At 37.2% G+C, this 12,154-nt stretch overlaps 1 long non-coding RNA gene across 2 annotated transcripts in view; it reads right to left on the reverse strand.

Moving 5' to 3' along the window:
- Positions 1-12,154, reverse strand: part of LOC124964603 (uncharacterized) — a 95,114-nt gene that overhangs the window by 34,244 nt on the left and 48,716 nt on the right. The window contains exon 4 of one of the 2 annotated variants that reach the window (XR_007105003.1): positions 5,443-5,543. The exons of the other annotated variant lie outside the window; for it this stretch is intronic. This is a non-coding gene — a long non-coding RNA (uncharacterized LOC124964603). The remainder of the gene's footprint in view (positions 1-5,442; positions 5,544-12,154) is intronic. 2 annotated transcript variants of the gene reach the window in all.

Genomic DNA, 12,154 nt, shown 5'->3' on the forward strand with positions numbered 1-12,154 from the left:
CAAGTCCAAAGGAAGCATGAGGGACCTTGTGCATTTGTGCAAACTCATTGAACTAAGGACTAAAAAAAGTGAATTAGACTCCAAAGTGTATAAGACTTCCAGAACCTGACTTTTAAAAACACTGATAGCAAATGAGCAACAACAACAGCAAAACATGTACTCCGTTAAAGAACCTGAGGAGTGGCTGTATTTCAGATGGTGAACTGGGAGACTTGGCACAAGGGTAGGAAGAAGGCTATCAATTAACACATTTTGGAACTACTTGAATTTTGTGCCATACCTACTATATTCCTCTCTCTAAAAATATGCTTAAGTAACAAAAAGTTGTGTATATATACACTAAACTCCAATGAATCTAAATGTCAACATTTCATATTTTAATATCTCTGAACTCAGAGCATCTGGGAGCTAGTCACAGGTTTAATTTCTTATGCTACATAAAACACTGATATATCTTATAATAAATGGTGTCCTAGATTTTAAAAATATATTTTCCAAAACTGGCTGGCTGTTCTGTTAGAGAATGGGATATTAGAAATGTCACCTGAAACAAGTCCACTCAAAATATCCCCTTAACAAAATGCTAATAATGTAAGGTATGTAAGAAATAGCGATAAGAAAAAAGTAGAAAGGGCTATTTTCTTCAACTGGAAAGTAACTATGTGAGTGTTAAACAAAACAAGAGAGTTGAATGTCTTCTACCCAATGCAGCCCAAGTGATGGGAATCAAACTTCTAGTCAAAAAGGTTAGAGGCCAAAAAGGCAGTTCTATGTACAAGAATATGCACATGAATAGAAAGGGTAAGGAGTTTGGGAAATCATTGGCACATATTCACAGAAAATTTATACTGAAGTATGCACTTCCAGCTTACCAATGGATAAAGATAAGAACCTTGACAGTCTTCAGGAAGCCTGAAACCATGTGGCACCAAAGTCAGAATGGAAGACCTTCCTGAGCTTTACACATGGCTCCAGCTCTGGAAAAGTTTCAGAATAAGTTAACCACTTACTGTTACCTTGCCTAAAAAGACAAATTGGGGTAAGAATTATTACCAACTTCAATAAATTGAATGAAATAAAAAAGCTTCCAAATTCATATAGATATTTATATGAATTTATTTTTAATTTATCAAGAAGCCTTTGATTATATATAATTAGAAATTTTCATATATAGATAGCCCTATTCCTTCTTAACCTATTTCTTGCTAAAGTAGTTCTAGTTTTTTAAATTGTTTTTATTAGTGCACTATGACATGCATGGATTGTGCACATATTCATACCTGCACACAACACAATTTGCTCCTAGTTTTGTCTGCATCATTTGTACACTTGTAAACCTCCTGCCATTTCCTTATAAACTTGGGAGGGGCAGTGGTTTGGATATAGTTCACTGTGTCCCCCAAAGGTTTTTGTGCTAGAAGCTTTGTGCCAATGAATTGGTACTGAGGTGGTACAATGTTTAAGCTGTGGGGCCTATTGGGGAGGTCAATAAGTCATTGGGGCACCACCCTTGGAAGGGATGAATGTAGTTCTAGAAGATCTGGGTTAGTTTTTATGAGAGCAAGTTGTTAAAAAGTTAGATCACCCTATGTGCTTGTCCCCTTCTGTTCATAGTCATCTCCCTTTCTGCTTCCCTGCCATGTTGTGATGCAGTCAAATAAACCTCTTTTCTTTATCCATTATCCAGAATCAGGTGTTTTGTTATACTAACATGAAATGGACTAAGATGGGAGGTTTTTGAGATATTGAGGTGGGAAAAATATGATAAGGGAAGAAGAGGCCAGAAGTGCTTAAGGTAGGTCTGGAGATGGAAGATTTAAGGATATTAAAGAAAGGACAGGAGTATCTCAGGGAAGACAAAAGGAGATATTAGTGCAGTGGTCTTTGCATATCCTTTGTTAAAAAAAGTAAAGAATTTGAGTAAAAAATTATTGTGAGATAGGCTGGTCTCAAACTTGTGGTCCTCTTACCTCAGTCTCCTGAGAGGCTGGAATTTCAAGTATGTGTCACCATACCTGGCTCCTATTTCTACTTCCTTTAGTCCTTTTCTATCTATACTACCAATTCCTTGGATCAGCTTATTGGAACACTTATGAGGTGTTGCCTGATTCTAGAAATGCAAATAAAAGACAATTGGATCTTTTTAAAAATTTACTGTGAAATTAATGGGATTCATTTTTTCTGACTGTGCCATTGTCCTGAAGTTGCACCCTATGGATGATGGTTTCAGGTGAGTCTATATCAGGCTGCTCTCTAGATCCTGGATTAAAATTGTAACCCTAGACCTAAGCCAAGAGTAGATTTTCCACATGGTAGGCAGATTATAGAACAAAGATGCTAAAAAATAGGATCCATCAAGTCCAACAGGATAATGGGAATGATCCTGAAGAGCTAAAGAGATGTCAGGAAGTAAAATAATACTTGTTGTCATTAAGGGCAGAATACAGGAGAGATGTATTTTTGCATTGCTATGTCAGTTTTATATGATATGATGATATTTAAAACTCTTTCTGAGAGGTGGTAAATGGACTATAAGCTCTCACCCAACATCTTCTGACATGCAGGTTTTAAAATAGTGAGTTTCCTCGAGGTCAAGAGAAAGTACATACTAGAATACCCAGACTAGTTCAAAGTTATTGTCCTGCTCTATCAGATGATGTGCTGTGGCTGTGGGGCTTAAAGTTAAGCAAACTTTGGACTCACCAGTACAATAATTCTCTGCCAGAAACTTAAGAAATTGATGATAGACATTATACTAGGCTCAAGGAAACAAGAATGAATATGGTTAGAACCTGCCCCAGGATTGGGACAAGAATGTCAAGGCCTGGAAGCCAGCAGATGTTGGTGTTCATGTGAGAGCTTGTTGGGCCTCACCCTACAGTTGTAGACTTAAAATTGTGGGTTTCGATTTGCAAAACACAAACACAAAGCCAAAACTGAAAAAAACTATCAGACAGAATGAAATAGAATGGATTCTTGATACCCAGGGATAAATTCATCAGTACATGAATTACTTTGGTGGGGTAACTTCAATCAAAGCTATCCTGCCACTGCCTGCTCATTTGATGCCTTTATCCACAGTTGGTCTATTTTATGTTCTAACCATGAAGAAGGGGTGTCTGTGTCACCATTCTCTTAGCCCCACCTGTCACTATTGAGCAGGAAATCTATGAGTGAGGATAGAGCATCCAAAGCAAGTCATCCTGGCTTAGGAAGATTGAGAAGGTTCAAGATATGAATTTTGAACTGAGACTTGAAGACTCTGTTTCTGAGAGTAGAAAATATGGATAGAATAACTGTAAATACTGAAAACTACATATTCATCCAGGCACAGTGGTGCACTCCTGTAATCCCAGCAATTTAGGAGGCTGAGGCAGGAAAATTGCAGGTTCAAAGCCAGCCTCAGCAACTTAGAAGGGCCTCAAAGCAACTTAGTGAGCTCAATGATTAACCACCCGTGGGTTCGATCCCTGACACACCACACACACACACACACACACACACACACACAGAAAGTAAAAAGGAAGAAAACTACATATTCTAAGATATATATATATACACACACATACATATATATATAATTGTGTATGTTAAATTTGGAGTACTTTGAGGCATTTTGTGTTTGCATAATTTTTAGAACATAAAAACAGTGATAGAGACCATGGAGATTTTTAAATACCATCCAAAGACTAAATTTTGCCCAGTGTGGTGGTGCATGCCTATATTCCCAGTGGCTCAGGAGGCTGAAGCAGGAGAACTGCAGGTTCAAAGTCAGCCTCAGCAATTTAGTGAGGCTGTAAGCAATCTAGTGAGACCTGTCTCAAAAAGAAAACTAAAAAGGACTGGGGATGTGGCTCAGTAGCTAAGCACCTGTGGGTTCAGTCCTGGTAAAAACAACAAACCCCCCCAAAACAATTTTTCTTCTCCTTTCTCTGACATTTCTCTCCTGGCAGCAAATTAGTGCAGTCAAAATTTTGCTGATGTTGCATGAGCTAGAACAACACCTGATCACTTGTTCAAGGGTGATTTACCTACTAATCTAATGCCAAGCAGTAAGAACTTGTTTGTGTCTATGATTGTAATGGCTAAGACTCAGATGTACAGGGTAAAAAAAATAAACTTATTTTTTCATGTGGGACAATTACTGTGACCGCAATTCTCCTGTACTTCTCCCCTGAGTTAATTGAAATTAACAGTGATTCACCAAACATCAAATGGATTCGTAGGCTTTAAAAAGATGAGTCATTAACTAAGGCTTATCTCTATGAGCTTCAATTTGATTTTTTAAATCTTAGTTGATTCCTAGGCATTTAAGTATAAAGCAAAGAGGATCCCCATTTTTCTTAAGAAAGAAATTTCCCAATCAAAACTGGTTAAATTTCCAACAAAATTTTGGCAATTGAAGGAGAGTTAGAAATAAAGAAAAAACATCAGGATTTTTTTTATGGTTGTAAGAATGAAAAATTTAGTAGCTGGATTTTATTTGGTACTCTTCTAAATTGAATTGTGTATTCCTACAAGGGCAGTAAGTACCTGTAAAACCAGTTCTTAGTATAAATCAGTTTTTAGGATGAAATTCATCCACTTTAGGTTGTTTCCAGTTTTGCCTGGTTGACCCATAAAGTTTGGATGAGATGTTGTCTATTGAAGTCTTTGCATATTTCTTTTTTTTTTTTTTTTTTTTTTGTGGTATTGGGGATTGAACCCAGGGCCTTGTGCTTGCAAGGCAAGCACTATACCAACTGAGCTATCTCCCCAGCCCTGCATATTTCTTAATAAAAAAAAAAAAATAGCAACACAGTAAGAACATCAAAATGTGTAAATCACGCTTAGTACTTTTAATAGGTCACATTCTCTGAGCTTCATTAGAAACCTATAAGTAGAATCATTCCCATTTTACTGATAAATAGTCTCGTTTTGAGGTTATTCCCAATTATCACAGTGTGACAATGCCCTAAGGAGATAGAGGTGCCAAAAAGTACAAGCTACTGTTTTGACATATAAACTCTTAAATTTTATTTCCTAAAAGATCTATTTACTGTCAGTCTCTCTCATAAACTTGAGTGCCCCAGAGATAATGGATCATATCTGTCTTGGTCATGTCTTCATTCCCCAAACCTAGTACAGTGTTGGAACACAGAAGATTCTTTCTTGGTGTCCATTGAATAAGTAATCACAAAATATCCTCTTCCACAGATTTGTCCTCACTGAAGCCACCCTGGTTTGCCCTGCTATTCAGAGGTTTAGCATTAGTTAAGTGGATGCTTATACCTAGATGCCCTTTAAGAGTTTTTATCTCAAAGGAAAAGGAATGTGTCTGGAGGTTTGGGTAGTTTTGTTTGTTTTCCACACAGCAGGAATGGACAAATGTTTACTTTCTAAACTCATCATGACAATCAAACTCATTTAGAGAGATTGTTGCTTTGGTAATAATAGGCTCACTCTCTAGGCTCCAGCTTCTCTTGGAGAGGAGAGGATCTGAAGGTGCTGCTTCACTTCCAGTCATCTGGAGATGCTGGGATGCCTCCTTCTCAGCCCCTTTTCTGAAGAAGAAAAACAAGTCAAGAATAAGAGCTGTCTGTGGTCACATAGGAGAGAGCTCACAAGGCAGCAGTTCACTTAGAAGCAGTAGAGATTCCACCTCATGCTTTACATTTAAGTAATTCCTTTTTCATTAGAAACTCTCTTGAATTCTTTTATTTAAAATTAGATCCTTAATCACAGTTGACCATGAATGTAGCGACAAATAGCATAAGATTAAAAAAAAATCTCAGTTTTATTTTCTGAAACTTTTTCAAAATTTTACTTAAAAACTTTCTTTTTTGAAAGAAAGGAGAAAAGAGAGAGAGAAGGAGAGAAGAATGAAAATGAGGGAAAGAAATGGGAGAAAACGAAGAAAGGAGGAGGGAGGAAGAAAAAGAGGGAAGGAGTGAGGGAGGGGATAAAGGAATTTGTGTGGTGAAATCTCGTAACAAATTTAGTGCCTAGGGCTCAGTTTGTAAAACAGAAGCAACTAAGGATGGTCTTGAAAATACACAAGCTTGTGCCTTTCTTTAAATTGAGTTGATATATTCAATTTATTTTCTAGCCATCTGGTCAAATGAACTTAATCTCTTGATGAGCTCACCTACACATGTGCCATGACCTGTGTTAAGTGACCGCTTCAACAATGACTGTGTGAATGCAATGCAGCCCCTTCCTTCCTGCAGTCCTCTGCCTGCATTGGCAACAAGATAGCTCTCATATACTCTTACCACGTTAGGGCTTCTGCTGAGTGCTTTCCCAATACCAGTTCACAACATCCTTCCAAATTTTCTATTTTATGATATGAGAACCTGGGGTCAAGGGAGATTAAGTAATGATCCCAAGGTCACCCAAGAAGTGGCACAGCAGGAAACTCAGTGCATGGAACTCCAGAACTTGAATATGAACCACAGTTCCCCACTCCTCATCTCTCAGTGCACATTCCTCAAAAACAGAACTTTTTTCTATACCAAGAAAACTCAGAAGAAAAATTCCATAGCGAATTATGTACTGCAAAAATGGTTTTTTGATATTCATGTTTAAGATTCTAAAGCACTTTGTTCTTGTTGGCTTGCCACCAAATCTAGCTAATGAAACTTGATCCACACACACTAAAACAATGCATTTTGTCTGTCCTTGTTCACCAAAGGGGTAAAACTTTCAAGATAAAATTTATAAGACAAAACTTATAACAGCAAATATATCTTGCAGGAAAAGCAGGGCAGCTGGCCAACCTTCATGGTGGAATTTTGCTGAGTCCACTTTAAAAACAGAAAAGCTCTATAGCTGGACTACTATTGCTTTGAGCAAAATACTTGACCATTTCAAGCCTAATTTCCTCAATGTAAAATGGGGAAAATTAATTGTTCTACTTACTTTCTCCTCCCTACATGAAAGCAAAGAAACTGTGGCAACAGCAAATCCTCAACTTTGGACTAAAGTGCTCATTCACTGAGTCATTCATTTAACAAACATTTACTGAGTACACCTTGTGGGAGTACCATGCTAGGCTCTGGGGTAGCACAGTTTTAACTCTGGGAGAAGAAGGTTCTTGGGCTAAAATTTAGTAGTTGGGCTTATTGGGTGATTAATTACACCATCTTCACTGAATTTATTTTAGGACTTGGTATATATAAATAAAATTGAATTTTTAGAAAACTCTGAATCTTTTATTTTATATTTGGCCACAGAATGCATGCAGAATGCAAAGCAAACAAAAATTAATCAATAAACCCCAGCCTTGGATGGGGCTAATCAAGAACAATCTTGGTTGACGAGAGATTGTCAGTTCCTGTGAAAGCCACATAGCTACTCAGGAACATAGTCCCCCAAGAGTTGCGTCCTACATTGCCTGTGTCAACCCTGATCTCCTGGGTGCTACCTACCAGCTCTGTAGTTAGCTGATTTATTGGTGTTTGCCTGGTGTTTATCAGGTGGTAAGAGGCAAGCACAGGCTCTGAAGCACTCCATGTGGGAGTTAGCCTCTGCCACACAACCCTTCTTGAACTATTTTTCTCTATTCCCCCATTCAGATGCTTGCCTTTTCATGGATCAAGTTTTTGATTTCTAAGCAGTCATTGGAAGAAGAGACCACACCTTGGGAAAATAACCATTGCTATAAGCATGCCTATTGACTGCCTTAGTTAAGAGCAAGGTCAGCTTCATTGGCCTGTGGCCTATACCATTGCACATCGTCCATCCTGCAGTAGTGTTGCCCTTTGTGTCCAGTGGTTGCCATTTTGAAATTTTTAATCTTTGGTGGGGTTTTGTAAATGAAGTCTGATGGGACAACAAAGCATGGACTGGGGCCTGGGGACTGGGGGCTCTAAGGCTCGGTTCACAATTGGTCCTACTTCTTTGGAATATGTTCATGGTCTTCCTTTTCCCACCCTGTTCACCTGTTCCCTGCTGCCACCTAGCAACTGCCTCTGGTGAGGACCTGGGCACAGGCAGGGGATGGTTAGGATATCTCAGGGTAGTAGTATCATGGTGTGTTTGATAAGAAACTTGGCAGGGGACCGCTTCTTGCCCACCTTGACTGGAGGTACAGAGGTAAAAATACCATTGGGGTTGTCCATCTTCCCTGGATCATGGCAGTGGACCCAGGGGAAGGGGAAGGGGTACAGCAGTTAATGTAAAAGCTCATGTCCTGAAGGACAGGCCAGCAGAGGCTTATGATGGTCTGCATGCAGTCACAGGCAATATCATTAAATAGAAAATACAAAATGCCATGGCATATTGAAAAAGATAGAGGGAGAACACAGAAGAAATAAAATGTTTAAATTTCAATACCTTTCCTGGCACTGTTCTTTGATTTTTGAACGTGGTCCATCACACCTCTCAAATCATATAGCCAACTCTGAGTAGGAAGCCCAAATTTTCTGGGATTGTAAAGACCTAGGTCATTTTTTAAATTGACAGCTAATAATGTTATACATTTATAGGATATAATGTGATGTCTTGATATATCTATATATCTATTATACACACATTATGGAATGAAGAAATCAAGCTAATTAACATATTGCATACTTATATTTTGTGGTGGTAAAAACATTTAAAATCTATTCTCTTAGAAATTTTGAACTATATATCAAATTATTAACAATCTGACTCAATTTTTTAAAAATCACTCACAGAGTAAAAACAAAAAATAAAATTAAATACTGAGAAGAACTGCTTCCCTATGGGTTGGAGAGGAAAATGACTTTTACTAAGTGAGGGAGGCTGGCACTTTGGGGGTAGGGTAGTGGGCAGAGATTGTCTTTGCTCTAGAAGTAGAGGAATAGAGACTCTAAAGTGAATTGGTTCATCCAGGACATGGAACCAGTGTCTGCCACAGAGTCATCTTGCAAGCTGATGTCAGTGGACATCCCATTCCTCACACTTGGGAACTGAATCCTTGCAAATATACAAACATGTCCTCGACCCTGGTTCTAACTAAACTCATCTTTATTATAATGTCACTGAAATGTGGAGAACATAAACCTAAGTATTACTTTTTCAGATTTGTAGACCATGTGCAACTATAAAATCAAAATACGTTCTCACATTAGATACAAATGAAACTACAAACGAGTTAAACTCAAGTTAACAACAATGATGGCATTTTGTTCAAATTAAGTCATTAACTCAATTTGAATTTAATTAACATTGAATTTAAGTGTGGAAAAAAATACTCCTAGAGCTTGTTTTACTCAAATATTTCCAAAATTTGACTATAATTATGATGTGTGGGTAATTCCTGAACACATGAGCATATATATAAAATGGTATTAATAACTCCAAGCTATTTTTTACTTTATTTTTATTATTCTGTTTCTAGTTAGGGGTTATTAGATGCTTAACAAAAGTTTCCACTTTCAATGATGAGTTTCTTGATCACTTTATACAATTGTACTGTTTGTTTGAAGATAATTTTTTCTTGCAGTGTTGGGGGTTTGAACCCAGGACCTTGTGCATGTGAAGTAAGCACTCTACCAACTGAGCTATATTCCCAACTCTGAAGGTAAATCTTAATATGGTAGCATTAGCAAATCTGCTCTAAATGGGTGTATACACTATTTCTGCACTCAGGACTAGAATACTTCTCTATTTAACATTTACTATCACCCTTTCACTAACAAAATGATTTAAGTAGTTGAATGTAGATGCCAGTGGCTGTTTATCAACTGGTCTGAGGTATTTTAATATTTTTAACACATGGTTATGACTACACCATACCAGTCAATAGCAGCCCTTCCTTTTAAAGAAATTTGTCCTGCCCTTGGCCATAACCTTTCAAACATTGCCCATTCCTGAACAGACATAAATACATGCCTGTATATGTGGTATGAGTGTGTGCTATGTGTGTAAATATAGATGTATACATGTATATATAATTGTACATGTATACATATATGTCAGGAAAGTTATGGACCTGGAGATAAAATGGTAAGGCTTCTGTTTTATATTTGCTTGCTAAATATTTTTTGTCTGTACACACACAGTAGGTACTCAGAAAATGGCTATTATAAGTAATCACAGGTCATCAGACGCTCTCTTTCTGAAACATTCCTTCTTCCTGGTCCTGGGTTCCTTACCTATTGCAGTAAACCATACTATTCTATAGTAAAATTATCTCAGGTTGGTAAAAAACAACTTACATATTTGCTTTATTATAATTTTTAAAATTTAACCAATACTTACCTGGTGCCTAATATAAGTAAAAAATGGTTGTAAACATTTTACAATATTAAATTACTCCATTTCCCTGTGACTAGAATTTTCAGGAAGTGGTTTGTTTGGGAGGAGATTCCAAGGAGTACTAGTCAGGTTGGAAAAGTGAGGTTGAGGGAAGGCCAGGGTTCCAATTAGTTGGTGACCTCTGGGAGAGGATGTAGAGTCACAGTACTGTCCCTCTTTCTCTACAGGGTCAGGGAAGCTGGAACATTTACTTATTCACCTATTCCTTCATTATCAAGAAAGCCTGCTCCCCTAGCCACGAACTTCCTGGCACTCTGGCCTGACTCACCCATGAGTTGAAATGTGATTTGGTGTCCAGGAAGTCCCTGCAAAGACAGGCACCGGAGACTGCAGAACATTAAGTGAAATGAGCCAACGGCATAAAAAGACAAGTACCAGGACCTTATGCTCTGACAGTTTTTAGGAAGCTAAAACAATTGAATCTAGAGAAGTAGAGAGTAGAAAGGAAGTTACCAGAGACTATGGGTGGGGGAAATAGGAAGATGATAGTCAAAGGGCACAAAGCCTGAGTTAGAAAAAGTTTGAATTTTTCTCTTTCCTTTATTTGCAATCAATTTTGCAGCATGACAAAGATGGCTAATAATTGAGTACTGTACATGTAAATTTCTCTGAGTAAATTTTAAATGTTCTGATTACAAAAAAGTAAAATATTTGAAATGAATATGCTAATGAACTTGATTTAATTATTCACATTGTATTAGTAAATGATAACACTAGATTGTTATCCATAAATATATGCAACTAAAATTTGCCAATAAAAATTAATTGAAAAAGAAAGAATTGTCATTCATGGAAAGAAGGGCTGGGGAGGCTGGGGCACCAGCATCCTCTATAATACTTACGACAGCACTACTACTAGACATATTTTTATGGGTGAACAAAGAGAGAAGTTAAATAAATTGTTCAATGTCATACAGAGAATAAGTGCAAGGGATAAGATTCTAAACTGGTTGTCAGGAAAGATTCTGTGCTCCTACTAGCTATGAAGATAATTAAAATGAATTTTATCCCATTCTATATTTTTCCCCACCAAACTCACTTGAGAACATAACAAGCCTTAACTATGCATACTTCATAATTCACTGATGGAATTTCTTTAATAAACATCAAACCCTTAATATTTTTTGTCCCACTCTGTTATCTCCAAATATTTCTAAAATGGTTCTCCTTTTGCTAGGATGGCTATCAGTATAGAGTCTGGCACTTTTCCATTAAGACTGAATGCAAACAAACTAGAAAAAAATGAAAAATAGTATCTAGTAAATTTGAAAGGACAGAGAGGCTGTGTTCCAATCAGGGGTGGAATCACCACCTGACCAGGAAATGGAACTGGGTATTTCACAAATTATGAACATCACAGTATATTATAATATATGAATAAAAGGAAACAGAAGAAAGACTGAGAGTTAGCAGTAGCTAACAGAATCTACAAGAACTATGGGATATCATGAAAAGGCCAAATTTAAGAATTATTGGGATTGAGGAAGGCACAGAGAAACAAACCAAAGGAATGAACAATCTATTCAATGAAATAATATCAGAAAATTTCCCAAATCTGAATAATTAAATGGAAAATCAAGTACAAGAGGCTTGTAGGACTCCAAATACACAAAATTACAATACACCCACACCAATGTACATTATAATGAAAATACCTAATGCTTTACAAAATAAAGACAGAATTTTAAAGGCTGCTAGAGAAAAGAATCAAATTACATTCAGGGGGAAACCAATACGGATATTAGCAGATTTTTCAATCCAGACCCTAAAAGCTAGAAGAGCCTGGAACAACATTTTAAGCTCTGAAAGAAAACGGATGCCAACCAAGAATCTTATACCCAGCAAAACTAACTTTCAGATTTGACAATGAAATAAAATCCTTCCA

Source organism: Sciurus carolinensis, chromosome 14, assembly GCF_902686445.1.
Source record: "Sciurus carolinensis chromosome 14, mSciCar1.2, whole genome shotgun sequence".
NCBI lineage: Eukaryota > Metazoa > Chordata > Mammalia > Rodentia > Sciuridae > Sciurus > Sciurus carolinensis.